Below are 14477 nucleotides of genomic sequence, written 5' to 3'. Positions count from 1 at the left end.
GGAGAGGGATGTACTGTCGATTCTCTTCCAGGCAGTTTGATAAGACCTGCTAACACTTTAGTGTAAATTTCAACTCTTCCTTTCCCCTTCCCTCCCTCCCTCCCTCCCTCCCTTCCTCCCTTCCTCCCTTCATTCCTTTTTCCTTTTTCAGAAAGGATTACAGCAGTTTTAGAGAATTGACTTCTTTTCTGGGGATGGATATAGAGACAGGCTTGGAAGAAGAGAGCTGAAGAAAGGAAAACGGACAGAGTTTAGCTTAACTCAGTTTTTGTCTGGGATCATTAATAGTCATAAAGACACCTAGGAAATTTAGATGATAAAGAACCCTCATTGCGTGCAGATCCTCTTAATGAATTTAATTTTTTTCTTTTTCTGTACTAAAGACTGTGTGTATCACATTTGTTGTGTGGCTATCAAATCTTTCTAATTTTGTTAGAAGTCTCTTGACTCAATATCTTCAGTGGAAGTTTTCTGGACATGCTTACGTTCCCTTTGGCCACTCCAGAAAACTTCAACAATTAATTTTTAATCTTCTAATTTAAAAACAACTCAAAATATTTTTTTCTGGCTACAGATTGCTCATATTTTATGATTATTTTGAATTGAGAGAAAATTAAGTGTGTATTCTCTTCCACATTTAAATGGCCTGTTCTTGCCTGAAAATAAGGTAGACCGTTAATTTTTACATTGTTGCCAAATATGCCTTTCAAAAGGTTATTCACAAGTAAATGATACTTTTTGCATGGTTGCATTCAGGTGTAAGTGTTCATGCGATCAGTGTGTGAGGAAAGGAATAAAAACTATATTTGTAGATGAGCCTTCTAAGCTTGTGGGGCTTCATTTTGGCTGCTGGCAGGAAGCCTTCTGAAGCGATCTATGCCACTGATCCTGTGGTTGACGTCAGAGTCTCTCTTGCTTATAATTTTGAGTAGGAATTTTGGGCTATTGCTCCATGCCTCCACCTGCTGGTAGGGGTGGCTCTTCGTTTTCTGAAGATGACGGCCAGAGGGAGGGGAGGGCAAAGGCAGGGCGTAATTTGGGGAAGAAAAATTATTAATCCGATAACTAAATTTCGGCAAAACCTACTCTGTTTCTTGAAGTTTTGAGTAGACCGAACTCTAGCTCAGGACCATGTAAAGTACTTGGTAAACAGTGCCTAATAAAGATGCAGTAGTCTTGCTTCAGTATTAATTATTTGTTTCCATTTATTGAGGACCTCCTACATGCCAGATACTGTAATTGATGTTTTTAATCTTTACAAAAGATTGCTTTATGAGGTAATTGGCAGTACTCTCATTTTCACCAAGGAGTGAGTAGAGTGAGCTTACAGGCAAGTTAAGTCGCTTGTCTGAGGCATCAGGCAAGATCTTGGGGGAGAGCCTGTCATGTTCCACACCCTTACTTTCAAACTGGTCTCCCTCATGGGTGAAGGTGAGTGGAATATAGTTAGACTTTGAGGTTTACGGGTTATAGATTTTGTTGGTTCATGGATCTTGATAAAGAAAACAAATTTGGTGATTTGAGACGATTATTTGAAATGATAACCTTCGCTCTGGTCTTTTCAAACCATATCTGGAAAATTTTGTTCTAGATGCCGTGTTCTAGGAGGAGATGATTAAGCTACATCAGACTCTGAAGATAGTGACCAGGGTGGTGAGGTGATTTGAAAACTGTATTGTTTGACAGGTGAATTGGGGACACTTAGTCTGGAGAAAAAGGACTCAGGTTTTGGGCCAGGAGGGGAGGGAGTGGAGGTGGGCAGTGCTTGGTGAGAGGCGGTGGAGCGTTGCTGTCTTCCGGTATGTGAAGGATTTTGCCGCGTGAATGAGAGGGAGAAGAGGGTTAACTTAGATTCTGATTGGTTGTGTGTTCTTGACTTCTGTACCCTCTTCCTACGTTGTGAGGTCAGGTGCTAATGTTCAGGAAGAGATCCAAGCTTAAAGTTGTCACTTGTCCAAGGCCACACAACTAGGTACTGGAAATGGATTAAACTCTGGGTCATTCTGACCCTAAAGCCCATGCGTTCTCTTCTACTTCCTCTTACTGCGTGGAAAAAGGATGTTACCTCAGAGGGTAGATAAGTACCAATAGGTAGAAACAATAGAAGTAGAAGGGGAGATCTTGTGTTTAAGCACACTAGTAATAAAAGAAATGCAGGTTAAAAGAATGATGCTGATTTTTGCTTTTAGATTGACAAATTTTAAAAAAATAAGTGTATAGCTTGAAGATTATGCTCATGTAATGCTAGTAGGAGTCTAATTGTTTTACATTTTCTGAAAAGTAATTTGGCAATTGAGTAAAATATTTAATACTTTTGCCTGATAATTTACTTTTGGGTATCTGTCCTGAGCAAATAACTAGAAATGTACATAAAGATTAATGATCTTCAAGGATATTCATCATGTATTTATCACTGAAAAATTGAAAACAAATAATTTACAAATGGTTAAATTAACTATAGTATTTCTTATTGTGAGTATATGGTATTGATTTTTATATTGTGTGACCACTAAAATGCATTGAAGAATTTATAGTATGTATAGTGTAAATAGTTTACAAATGGCTAACTAAATTTTAGTATTTTCTACTATTTCTGTATTGTATACCCACTAAAATACTTGGAAGAATTTGAAGAATATTTAATTGCATGAAGAATCGCTTACAACATTAAGCTAGCAAACAAACAAAATCCTCAGGGTATTTACAGATTTATCCCAATTTTGTTTCAAAATAAATCACAAAATATATACATATTCACATACTGTGCATGATTGCAGAAGGAAGAAAAGCCAGTATATATCCCAAAATGCTAACTGAAGCCATCTGTGGATGCTGAAGTTATAAGTAATTTTTAACTTTTTGTTTAGAATTTTGTGTAATTTTACGTGTTCTTCTTTTAACATGAATCTCCGTTTTAACTACAATAATCCTAGAAAAAGTCAAACAAGTTGTATTTGGGCCCAGATCTCTGACAGAGATGTCCAGAGAGGAAGTGCACTGCCTCATGAGATTAAAAATTCCCGAAAGATACTTGGATGAGGTTCTTGTCAAGGGGTTTGACTTTTCTGGTTCTGTCTGACTTCATGATTCTATAATTCCTGGCGTAACTCAGCTGTATGCCTGACAGGTATTTTTGTGTAGCTCTGATAATGATAAAGTAGCTTCACTCTCCATGGGAGATGTTGGGAAGTAAATTTAAGTATAGTTATTGTTTTAAAGAAGAGCTGTTTGATGACAGCGCGTGAAGAGATCTTGAACAGTGGCAGTGGTGGAAGGAATAGAGATAGGAAGTCAGGAGTTAGGTCCTCGGAACTGATTTGATTTGAGAGGTTAAAAACAAACAAACAAAAAACTTAACCTTTTAAATTTGGGAGACCAGGTAGATCATGAAGCTAGTAATAAAAATACAAAAGGAAGAAGAGGCAGGTTTTATTTTTCTTCTTTTCCTCTTTTGTGTATGTGTGTGGAGGATTGGGGGAGGGTGGTGGAGTACATTGTAAGTTTACTTTTTAAATATGTTGAGTTCAAGTGTCTGGGCGCCCTCCAGTTGGGACGTCCAGTAGGCAGTATCTTAGGGCGAAGGTTAAGACTAATGACATATTTTGACTTCTACTACAAGGGTTTTCAAACATTGTTTGCTCCCATATCCCTTTGAAAAACTAGGGGAAAAACCCCACAAAAAACTGGATACCTTCTTACATATCTAGAATTTTTCTTCCAAGTGTATTTGTAAATGATGTAGATTTTGGTGTATTATTTAAATCACAGTTTTAAATACATCCAGGGGAATTTTTAAAATTTGATATCCCCATCATCTGTTTTAATAGAATGTGAGCAAGCTCTTAATTTTAACAGAATCTTTACATTCCTTATTTTTCTCTTTGAACTCATTTCTGTTTGACAGTCTCTACATATTCTTATCCTAATGTATTCTTTTGTACTTGAAAGTGTTTTATCAATCACAGTGTCATACTTTTCTACAACAAAAGTAAATTCATTCATTAATTTAGTAGATGGAAATAGAAAGTACTTAAGCAGTGTCACCCAGTTCTTCTGAGTTCTATGCAAAAACAGTTATAATTTAAAACATTTGAAATTTCCTGTGTCTGTAAGGCTGTGTCAGATTTATTTTGGATTGAGTTACCAATACAATGATAACCAGTAGACAATCAAAACAACATGTGAGTTCTTAAATTTAATAAGTATTAAATAGTAAAAATTTAATTGGAAATGCATTTTATTTACTTTAAATCATTTAGAAATCTATTTTATCCATTTATAACTATTATTAGAAAAGATGAGGTTCTGCACCGATTCTCTTCCTTTTTTACTTTAAAGTATTGAGAAATCTTGTCCACAAATTTAGTAGATGGTAATAAAAAGTGCTTTATTTTAGCAGTATCACCCATTCTTTTTGAGTTGACAGCAAAGTGATCCACAATCAAAAATACTTTTAAGGCTTTCTCAAGTAGCAAATGGATTTGGTTCTCCTTCCATTTTCATGGAAATAGGAGCTGGGGACCACTTGATTTGAAAATTTGATACCCAGTCTGGAGAGCAATTAACTTTTTCAGCATTAATATTTGAAACTCTCCTTTTGGCTCCTCAGCTGTTGTTAGGCCCCAGCTCCACAGTGAGTTTCAGGACTTGTAGAGATTTATGTAGGGCAGAAGAGGAGAGGTGGAAGGGGAGAGGAGGTAAATGAAAACTGACGTGTCAGTAGAATAGTTCTAGAAAATTGTACGTATGGAAGTTGAAGACCTAGAAATCAATTCCCTTGAAACTCTCCATGCCCAGGTGCTCCTCAGGGTATGTATGCATGACCCAGTTTGTAGACCACTGGTTACTGTATTTCACCTTATTACCTTGTTGCAGTATTTTACTGTTCTCCATAGGCATACAGAAATAATACCTTACACATCAGGGTTTTGTTTTTTTTTTTCCCCCTGATTTTGTTTGCTCATAATCCTGGATCTCCATACTTAATCATTCTAGGCCTTCTTTAGGAATGGAGTCAGAATATTAATGCTTGAAAGAGACCTTATAAGTAATTTAATTTATCTTCAACAGTTTGAAGATTTGGTTGTCGAGACTCAGAAAGGTCAGGATTTCTCCAAGATCACACAATTAGAAAGTGGAAAAATTAAAGCTGTGAACTTAGTTCTTCCAACTTTTAATCTGTTGCTTTTCTCACTATACCCCCACTTCCTTATAAAAGGATTGATTTATAGGATTTCCATAAGTAGCAGTCTTTCTTTACTGAACATTATTTCTTTGAGTAGCATTTGCTCATAGACCAGTGATTATTTGAACAAGTTAAAGGACAAACACACTCAATTTTTAAAATGTCTGAGTTACTTCTACTTAAAATATAGTCAGATAAAGCAAAACCATTACTGAAAGTGTATTGGGCCTGTTAGGAAGATATTTGTTAAAATGTGATTTATGTAGCAGGAATAACCTTTTAAAAAGGAACACATATTTCACCTGTATTTTAAAAATTAACTTAAGAATAAAACTTTTTTTTCCACTTTAGGGAGTAAAAGAATTTTAGCAAATAAAAGAATATTCTTGATATACAAAGAGCTCACTCTCTAAACCATTTATGTGTTTACTACGTATGAAAGGGTGAGTGGTAGAATTTTTTTTTTTTTTACTTCATTTTACTTTTTGCTTGAATTCTTCATAGTGCACATATATTTTAAGAAAAACAATGAAGTTATTGTGAAAAGTGAACTTTTTTTTAAGAGCAGTTTTAGTTTCACAGTAAAATTAAGAGGAATGTCAGAGATTTTCCATGTATCTCCTGTCCCTACACATGCTTAGCCTCCCCCATGATCAACTTCCCTCCCAACAAAGTGGTACACTTGTTACAGTTGATGAACCTAAATTGATATATCATAATCATGCAAATTCCATACTATGTATGTACATTAGGGTTCGCTCTTGGTGATGTACAGTCTGTGAGCTTGGACAAATGTATAATGAAATGTATCCATCAGTATAGTATCATACAGAGAATTTTCACTACCCTAAAAATCCTCTGTGCTCCACCTAATTATCCCTACCCCTCAGTTCCCAACAACCACTGAATGTTTTTACTCTCTCTCTAGTTTTCCCTTCTCCAGAATGTCACATAATTGGATTCATACAGTCCTCTGCCTTCAGGATGGCGTCTTTCACTTCGTAATGTGCATTTGAGGTTCCTCCTTGTTTTTTCATGGCTTGGTAACTCATTTCTTTTTAGCACTGAATACTATTTCATCGTCTGGATGTATCACAGTTTATTTATCCATTCATCTACTGAAGGACATCTTAATTGGCTTCCAGGTTTTGGCACCGTGAATAATGCTGCTACAAACATTTGCTGGTTTTTTGTGTGGACATAAGTTTTCAACTCCTTTGGGTAAATACCAAAGGAGTGTGATTGTAGGATCATATGGGTAAAAGTATATTTAGTTTTGTAAGAAAATGCCAAACTGTCTTCAAAGTGGCTGTACCTCTGTGCGTTCCCACCAGCAGTGAATGAGAATTCCTGTTGTTCCACATCATCACCAACATTTAGTATTGTCAGTGGTCTGGATTTTAGCCATTCTAATAGGTGTGTAGTGATAGCTCATTGTTTTAATTTGCATTTCCCTGATGACATCTTTTCGCATGCTTTTTGCTATCTGTATACCTTCTTCAGTGAAGTGTCTCTTAAAGGTCTTTGGCCCATTTTTAATTGAGTTGTTTTCTTATTGTTGAATTTTAAGAGTTCTTTATATATTTTGGGTAATAGGCCTTTATTAGATGTCTCCTTTGCAAATATTTTCTCCCAGTGCATGTCTTGTCTTCTCATTCTCTTGACATTGTCTTTTGTAGAGCAGAAGTTTCAGCTTATCAGTTTTGATTTTTTTTTTTTTTTTTTTTTTTGGTGGACTGTGTCTTTGGTGCTGTATCTAGAAAGTCATAACCATACCCAAGGTCATCTATATTTTTTCCTGTGTTTTCTTCTAAGAGTTCTATAGTTTTGTATTTTATATTTAGGTCTGTGATTCGTTTGGGGTTAATTTTTTTAAATTTATTGGAGTATAGTTGCTTTACAGTGTTGTGTTAGTTTCACCTGTACACCAAAGTGAATCAGCTATACGTGTACATATATCTCCTCTTTTTTGGGTTTCCTTCCCATTTAGGTCACCACAGAGCATCAAGTAGAGTTCCCTGAGCTATACAGTAGGTTCTCATTAGTTATCTATGTTTTGGGTTAATTTTTGTGAAGAGTGTAAAGTCTGTATCTAGATTCATTTTTGCATGAGGATGTCCTGTTGTTCCAGCACCATTTGTTAAAGAGACTATCTTTGCTCCAGACTATCTTTGTTCTGTTGTCAAAGATCGATTCACTGTACTTCTGTGGCTCTATTTCTGGGCTCTCCATTCTGTTCCATTGATCTACTTGTCTATTCTTTCATCAGTACCACACTCTCTAGATTATTGTAGCTTCATAGTAAGTCTGGAAGTCGGGTAGTGTCAGTCCTCTGACTTTGGTCTTCTTCAATATTGAGTTGGCTATTCTCAGATTTTGGCCTCTCCATGTAAACTTGAGGCTCAGTTTGTCGATATCCCCCAAGATAACTTGCTGGGGGAATTTCCTGGCAGTCCAGTGGTTAGGACTCTGTGTTCTCACTGCTGAGGGCCTGGGTTTGATTCCTGGTTGGGGAACTAAGATCCCACATGCCTCATGGTGCAGCACCCCCCCCCCAAAAAAAAAAAGATAACTTGCTGGGATTTTTGATTGGGATTCCATTGAATCTGTAGATCATGTTGTGAAGAACTGACATTTTGACAATATTGAGTCTTCCTATCCATGAACGTGGAATGTCTCTCCATTTATTTAGTTGTTTGATTTGGTTCATCCAAGTTTTGTAGTTTTCCTCTTATAGATCTTGTACACATTTACACCTAAATATTTCATTTTGCGGGGTGCTAATGTAAATGGAATTGTGTTTTTAATTTTAAATTGCAGTTGTTCATTGCTGGTATATGGGAAAGCGATTGACTTTGTATATTACCCTTGTACCCAGCAACCTAGCTGTAATAACTCATTAGTTCCAGGAGTTTTTTTGTCTGTTTTTTTCCAATTTTCTACATAAATGATCATGCGTTCTGTGAACAAAGAGAGTTTTATGTCTTCCTTTCTAATCAGTATACCTTTTATTTCCTTTTATTGTCTTATTGCATTAGCAAGGATTTCCAGTATGTTGTTGAAAAGGAGTGGTGAGTGGCCTTAGTCATTGAAGGATTCTTTACTTTTAACAGGGCAATGTAATAAGATCTATAGGAAAAAAATTAAGACCACTCAGCAGAAGGTTAGCAGAAGACTCACTCAGTTCCAGGAAGAAATACAAATGTAGGAAAACAGGTTCAGCTTTGCTAGTAATAAAGGAAATGCAAAATAAAATAAATTAAAACAAATTGGGGGGTGGGGAAACATTTTCTTGCTGACAAAGACTGGCAAAACCCAATCTTAGCAGGGTGTGAGAAAACGGTCCTTTTTTTTGTTTTTTTTAAATTTTTTAAATTAATTAATTAATTAATTTAATTTTGGCTGCATTGTGTCTTCCTTGCTGCACACTGGCTTTCTCTAGTTGCGGTGAGTGGGGGCTACTCTTCGTTGTGGTGCATGGACTTCTCCTTGCAGTGGCTTTTCTTGTTGCGGAGCACAGGCTCTAGGCACGTGGGCTTCAGTAGTTGAGGCACGTGGGCTCAGTAGTTGTGGCTCACGGGCTTAGTTGCTCACTGGCATGTGGGATCTTCGCGAACCAGGGCTAGAACCCGTGTCTTCTGCATTGGCAGGCAGATTCCCAACCACTGTGCCACCCAGGGAAGTCCCGAAGATAGGTATTCTTATAAATGGAGCTGGGAGCATCATTTGATTCAATCTTTCGGGAATACAGTAGGTCTTTACAAATCAAAATTTTAAATGTGAATATTACCCTTTCTGCAGTCCTATAATTTATCCAAAGGGACAGTTAGAACAATTTGCTAAGATACATGTGCATAGATTTTTGGCAACAATTTGCAGTATTGATATTGATGGATGTTTAGGTTATTTCAGTGCTCATCATTGGATATTGTTAAAATACGGTGTTTTAATTCAGCGTAAAACTCTGTATCCAGTAAAATGATGCCACAGATCCATATTTGTCTTGGAAAGGTATACGTAACAGTTTGAATGGGGAAAATTTTAGCTGAAAAGTGGCGTGTATATATTAGCCTGTTGATTTAACTTTCTGTGTAATATCTGTATTTGTTAATAAAAACATGGAGGATATTGTATACACCAGTGTATGAATACATACAAGTCTGGAAGGTCGCTCAGCAAAATGTTAACAGTGGCTATCTTTGGGTAGTAGGGTTTCTGGTTTTGTACTTTTGTGGTTTGTTGTATTTTTTTTTTTTTTTTTGTAATCAGAGAAATCAGTTTTTTTAAAAAACAACATTAAAAAAGTAACTTATGCTCTCAGGTGGAATATCATTTAAGTAGAAATAAAATTATGAAGAACCTTAGGTCTAGTTAGCTAATAATTTATTATAGGTTGGTCAGAAACGAGTTATTCACTGGCACATAGTAGGTATTCAGAGTGGTTTATTAAAATGGAATTATAGTGGGGGAATGATGTGTGGAGGAATGCACTGCATTTTTAATGGAAAAATGAAGTGAGTTTGGAGGCAGATAGTTTACAAAACATATTATGCCTATTTCAGAGCTAAGAAGGTAAGCTTTCTGCTATAATATTGATGACCTGGAATCATAGAACATCAATGTTAGAAGAGTCTGTGGAAGTCAGCCCCCTCAACATCCAGATAAGTAAACTGAAACCAAGGAGGTTAAAGGACACACCGGGCGATCCAGAAGTCTCTTCTGTTGAACACTGATTTTGGCTGCTCAGTTTTCGCTTGAACATTTTTGGGATGAGAAGATTACCGCTTTATAAGGCAGTCCATTCTGGTGTTGAAAGGTGTGACGGGTTGAATAGTGTCCACCAAAAATTCATGTCTACTTGGAACCTCAGAATGTGACCTTATTTAGAATGAGGATCTTTGCAAATGCAATCAAGATGAGGTCATATGGGTTAGGGCAAGCCCTAAGTCCAATGCCTGAAGTCTAAGAAGAGGAGAGGACACACAGAGCCTCTGACACACACACAAGAAAGAGGGCCATTTGAAGAGGGAGCAGAGATTGGAGTGATGGAGCTACAAGCCAGGAACTCCAAAGATTGCTGGGCTACACCAGAAACTACTGAGATGCAAGGAAGGATTCTTCCCTAAAGCCTTCATTCCGAGGCAGCACAGCCCTGCCGACACCTTGATTTTGGACTTCTGGCCTCCAGAACTGAGAGAGAATAATCTGTTGTTTTAAGCCACCCAGCTGGTGGTACTTTGTTACAGCAGCCCTAGGAAACTCATACAAATGGGTTTGAATATTTAAAATGTATTTGTTCGCTCTTGCAATCAGCAGATGTTTATGGACCACTCTTTATGTGCCAGGCACTTGGCCAGGTATATCAGAGATAAGTAAGACATGCTTCCTGCCTCCATTCCTAGAGTGTGTCCATCAGGAAAGACAGCCATGTAAGTACGTGATTGCAGTACTTGATTAGGATTGTGTATGAAGTTCAGTGGTGGCACAGTGGAGCTGGGAGAACCAGGGACGGTTTTACAAGAGATGTTTATGGTTGGTTTGAAAAAAAGAGCTGAAATCAACCTCTGTGGGAATTCTGCTTGATTCTGCCGCTACTAGTGCTATCACTCCTACCTAGTTCAAGGTATGTAGCATCCTGTTACTAGAATTCTCTCACCACAGATCAGTCGAAGTAATTTTTATTTTTATTTTCTTATTTTGCCTGCACCACATGGCTTGCAGGATCTCAGTTCCCTGACCAGGGATTGAACCTGGGCCTCTGCAGTGAAAGCGCCAAGTCCTAACCACTAGACGATCAGGGAACTCCCCGAAGTAATTTTTAAAATGCAACCAGATCGGGCTTCTCTGGTGGCGCAGTGGTTGGGAGTCCGCCTGCCGATGCAGGGGACACGGGTTCGTGCCCCGGTCCGGGAAGATCCCACATGCCGCAGAGCGGCTAGGCCCGTGAGCCATAGCCGCGGAGCCTGCGCGTCCAGAGCCTGTGCTCCGCAACGGGAGAGGCCACAACAGTGAGAGGCCCGCATACCGCAAAAAAAAGAAAAAAAAAAAAAAGTGCAACCAGATCATGCTCCTCTGCTGAAAACATCAATGGGTTCTTATCACAATGAAAATAAAATCCAAACTCCTTTTCATCATACAGCCCCATAAAATCTGATCCCTCCTAACTTCAGTCGCATCTCCTTATACAGTGGTTTCTTGCTGTCTGTGAACACTGTCAGGCTTGTTCCCATCTTGGACTTTGCACCTGCTCTGCTCTCAGACCCAGGATCTTCCGTGGCTCCTCTTCCTTCAAGTCTCGGCTCCCTCTTTGCAGAGGAGCCTTCCCTGACCACCCTATTTAAAAGCCCCCCTCTCCCATCTGTCTATTACCTTGTTTTATTTACGGCACATACCACTAACTGGATTTGTCTATTTCTGCCTCACTTCCACCCTGCACCCCTGCCACCATAGAATGTGTGATCTGGAAGCAGGGATCTTGTTTATACTGTTCGCTGCTTATACTGTTTGTTCACTGCTTTGTCCCTAGTGTACAACACATAGGAAGTGTTCAGTACAGAAGAAAGAAGAAAAACTTACTCTTTCAGTCTCACGCTTGTCATGTCATCATATGTCACCATGACTCTCTTTGCGATGAATCCCAAACTGTATTCTTATAATTTCATTTTATAGTCCCAGCCTATTCCCTCCCCCCCAAAATTGCACCTTCATCTTCATATCCTTTCTGAGCTGCCCTCTGTGGTATTGGAGCTATCTTAATTTCTAAAATTGTGTAATCTTATTTAAGGATGCATTGAGTTTTAGAAAAGTTGCCCAAAGTAACACAGCCATAAATGGTATTGCTAGGATTTGAACTTCGATCTCTCCCTGACTAGAGCGCCTTTCTGGTTGTGCTCCTATGGGGGTTTTGGTGAGTGGGAGGTAAAAATCCAGAGTTAAAATAGGAGCCCTGTCCATTTGGACTAGATATAGCAAACACTTATTGTTTGTTTCTATAAAAAGAGCTGCGCGATATTTGTTGAAAGGAATTCTAAAAAGTAACTTTAATTTTTTCGACTAAAGTTAATTGCTTGTTATAAAGAAGAAAGTAAACATCATCAGTAGTCTACCACCCAGAGACAACTGCTGTTAACATTTTAGAACACTTTTATCCAATATTTTTCTGTGCAGAAATAAAATAATGTTATGTCATTTTCCTACATAAATCTTTCTCTGAATTTTGAAATAATTTCCTAATGTAATTATTAGATCAAAGCATATTGCCAAATTTTTTTCCAGAAAGGTGACCCCAATTTACATTTCCATGAGCAGCACATGAGTGCCTTTTCATACCTTTTCAATATTTTTGGTTTCCACTTCTTGGATTTTTCTTGATATTAAACTTGGGATATATGTTTATTAGTTATCTACTAACTATTCTGGAATTGTCTATATCCATTGCCTATTTTTCTATTGGCAGCTTAGTATATTTTAAATCAGTTTTTAAATTTTATATTGATAATGAAAATTTTGTCATATTTGTGGCAAACTTCCACCTTTTTGACTTATTTTTTTTAATTTTATTTATTTATTTTTGGCTGCATTGGGTCTTCATTGCTGTGTGCGGGCTTTCTCTAGTTGCAGTGAGCAGGGACTACTCTTTGTTGCAGTGCGCGGGCTTCTCATTGCAGTGGCTTCTCCTGTTGCGGAGCACGGGCTCTAGGCGCGCGGGCTTCAGTAGTTGTGGCACGTAGGCTCAGTAGTTGTGGCTTGTGGGCTCTAGAGCACAGGCTCAGTAGTTTTGGCTTAGCTGCTCTGCGGCATGTGTGCTTCTCCTGGACCAGGGCTCGAACCCATGTCCCCTGCATTGGCAGGCGGATTCCTAACCTCTGTGGACCACCAGGGAAGTCCCTTGACCTATGTTTAATAAAATGATGTTCTACCTGTACTGCTAAGCCTTTATCTAGTAAGTCTTATCTCGTTAATGATGTAGTCATCAGAGGGAATTTTTGTTAATAAAAGTTTTCAGCATTTTAAATTCTTATACACAAACTTTTTGTCTTCAGTGTACTAATTTGATAAAGATCTTTTTCATTTTAATAAGTTGTGTGGATTAATTGTCAATAACAAATCATAGGTAATTATCTCTTTGTACTTTAAATATATTGTAAAAGGAAGGTGACATAAGTACTTTTCCAGAATAGAACCAAGAATGTGAAATTGGAGGAAAAATTTTATGCTTGGAAAATATATTGAAAATGAATGACTTGAGAACTTCTGAATGTACTTTTTAAGCATTCTCACCACCAAGGCAATTGGCATGTAACCTATCTCCCTCCTGCAAACATTTTAAATTTTGTGACAGTAACTCAAATTTTGTAGTAAGAAAAATGGAACGTAGGACCCATTTTACATGGCTTTTCTAAAATCTCTAAAATTTTAGAGAGAATTTATGTCTTACAAACATTTAAGAGGATTTTTAATGGCTTATAATATTACCATAAAAGAGGACAATTTGAAGATAAAAGCAAAAACATAGATTACCTGCAGTGTGTAGAACCAACATTTTCATTTTTCTTTCATCACAGTGAAAATACTCCAAATTGATTTTCAGAGAAAAACTTTCCAGAAGTGACTTCAAGAATTTTCTGTGGTTGGCCTCAGTTCATTTCCATTTGAGGTGTAGTTTTAATAACTTTTTCAAGGCTTTCCACATTTATTTCCCCATCAGTGGTGGTTTTTAATTTCCTTATTGTCATTTTTTTGTTTGTTTGTTTGGTTAAGTCCCTTAGAGCAGGATTCAAGAGGGCTGTGCAAGAAAAGCCATTGAAGATGTAAAAATAAAATTTTAGAATGTTTATTTTTAACCTTATTGTTTCAGATCCTAGTTTTATTTATGTTACATGGAGTACATAAAATTATATGTATCTAATTCATAAATAAATGCATTCCAAGTTTGGAGACTACTATCAGAATCTGTTGATTGTAATGTATTTCTCACACACACGTGTGTGCGTGTGTGCGCGCGCGCACACACACACACACACACACACACACACACACACACAGGTCATTCAGGAACATACACAACATTTCAAAGGGTTCTTGGAGTCGGTTCATCATACCTCTAGAATACTCATGTTCCCGTTTAACCATAACCTGCCTTGCCTCCTGAATGCACTTAGCCACAGCTCTTTGTCTACTGATTTATTTAATTTTTTAAATTTTTTCCTTAAAGACAATTTCATGAGGTCCATGGTATTTGGATTATAGAAATTTGCTAGGCAAACAGATTTTTTTTTTTTTTTTTTTTTTT

The 14477-nt window shown here is 37.4% G+C and overlaps 1 protein-coding gene and 1 non-coding gene across 2 annotated transcripts in view; one reads left to right on the top strand and one right to left on the bottom strand.

The window, feature by feature from the left end:
* The window catches only part of PDE7A (phosphodiesterase 7A), a 112192-nt gene that overhangs the window by 5598 nt on the left and 92117 nt on the right, over window positions 1-14477 (top strand). The gene's annotated exons all lie outside the window — the stretch shown is intronic.
* TRNAE-UUC (transfer RNA glutamic acid (anticodon UUC)) lies at window positions 10915-10986 on the bottom strand. Its single transcript has one exon. It is a non-coding gene; the product is annotated as a tRNA-Glu (tRNA).

This window comes from Lipotes vexillifer, unplaced genomic scaffold (genome assembly GCF_000442215.2).
Source record: "Lipotes vexillifer unplaced genomic scaffold, Lipotes_vexillifer_v1.1 scaffold815, whole genome shotgun sequence".
Lineage (NCBI taxonomy): Eukaryota > Metazoa > Chordata > Mammalia > Artiodactyla > Lipotidae > Lipotes > Lipotes vexillifer.
The sequence above is the reverse complement of the archived record's forward strand: the minus strand, read 5'-3'. Positions and strand labels throughout refer to the sequence as shown.